Source organism: Piliocolobus tephrosceles, chromosome 5 (assembly GCF_002776525.5).
Source record: "Piliocolobus tephrosceles isolate RC106 chromosome 5, ASM277652v3, whole genome shotgun sequence".
Taxonomy (NCBI): Eukaryota; Metazoa; Chordata; class Mammalia; order Primates; family Cercopithecidae; genus Piliocolobus; species Piliocolobus tephrosceles.
The window spans coordinates 8472441-8474255 of NC_045438.1; the positions used below are offsets into that span (position 1 = coordinate 8472441).

The window sequence follows — 1815 nt, forward strand, 5'->3', positions numbered from 1 at the left end:
ACGTTTTCAAATGGGAAAGGAGTACATAAAATAACTGAAGTAAATTCCTTTTCATTGATCCTTTTTAAGAATTCTACTTCCTGTTAGCAAGTTGTAGTATATCTTTTCAGGCTTTTATCTATTCCCATGCCTGCTCATGCACAAATATATACATGAGTTTTACAAATGGGATGAATGACATTATTATGTGCAATCTATCTAGATTGCTTTCTGACTTCTTTTTTGAACTTTGTATGTTGAAGAATTTCCCTAGGAGTATATATAAAACAACCTAATTGGTTTAAATAGCCATATAGTGTTTCATTGTTCATATGGAAATATTAAAACTTAGTCATTACTTTCATTGATGAATGTTTAGGTTGTTTAAATTTTTTCTCTCTTGTATCATTAATATTCATATATATATTTGTCCATATGTGTAAGTATTTTTGTAGGATGGATTGTTAGAAGTAATATTGTTCCATCAAAGGGCATAATCTTTAACATATTGATGAATGTTGCCAAACTGACCCACAGAAATACTATGGTTGTTTATATTCAGATTCACAGTGATGAAAATGCCCTTTTCCTTATACCCTTACCAAAACTACATATTATCAATTGTTCAGTTTTCTTTAATCTGGTGGGAAATCACTAAAAAGATTATTGATCTTTATAGTCACTGATCACTTTTTTCTTTTTATGTTCATTTTTATTCTTTTACCTTATTATATTGGATTGTCTTTTCATTATTTAATTGAAGGAACTCTTTAGTTTTTACATATTATAGCAGTTAATCCCTTTCTGTTATATGTTACACCTATCTCCTTTCAGTCTGTTTTGTCTTTCATTAAACATGGTTTACGTGATCCTTTCCTGGGCAGAAAATTTTAAAGCATCATGTAGTTATATCTGACAGTTTTTTCCTTGTGTTCCTTGTGACTTCTGAGTTTTTTGCTTTTTTTCCTCCCCAAGTTCAGGTCAGATGGGTAATGTGCCGAGACTGTAGTGCATTTCACACGTGCATGTGAACACCCAGGCATCGTTGCTCAAGAGCTACAAAAGGATCAGGCCTCTAAGTTTTCTATCTTGTTTAGGAATGATATTTCCTTAAGAGTACATACGTATTCGGGTTGGGCGAGGTGGCACACGCCTGTAGTCCCAGCACTTTGGGAGGTCAAGGAGGGAAGATCACTTGAGGCCAGGATTTAGAGACCAACCTGGCCAACATGGCAAAACCCCATCGATACTGAAAATACAAAAAATAGCTGGGAGTGGTGGTGCACACCTGTAATCCCAGCTACTCGGGAGGTTGAGGTGGGAGGATTGCTTGAACCCAGGGAGGCAGAGGTTGCAGTGAGCAGAGATTGTACCTGGGTGACAGAGCGAGACTTAAAAAAAAAAAAAAAGTATATTCATATTCTTATGTTTTCCTCATATTTGTTAAAATTTTTAATCTTATGATTATTAATTCAATTGGAATTTATGGCCGGGGCATGGTGGCTAACGCCTATAATCCTAGCACTTTGGAAAACCGAGGAAGATGGATCACCTGAGGTTAGGAGTTCGAGACCAACCTGGGGCAACATGGTGACACCCCATCTCTACTAAAAGTGCAAAAATTAGCCAGGCATGCTGGCATGCACCTGTAATCCCAGCTACTCAAGGGGCTGAGACAGGAGAACTACTTGAACTCTGGAGGCAGAGGTTGCAGTGAGCCAAGATTGTGCCACTACACTCTAGCCTGGGTGACAGAGCAAGACTCCATCTCAAAAAAAAAAAAAAAAAAAAAAAAATTGGAATTTATTTTGAAGTATAGTGTGAGGTGGGAATCTC

At 36.7% G+C, this 1815-nt stretch overlaps 1 pseudogene; it reads right to left on the reverse strand.

Moving 5' to 3' along the window:
- Nucleotides 1-958: 958 nt before the first annotated feature.
- Nucleotides 959-1047, reverse strand: LOC111547361 (annotated as a pseudogene).
- Between the last annotated feature and the right edge of the window lie 768 nt (nucleotides 1048-1815).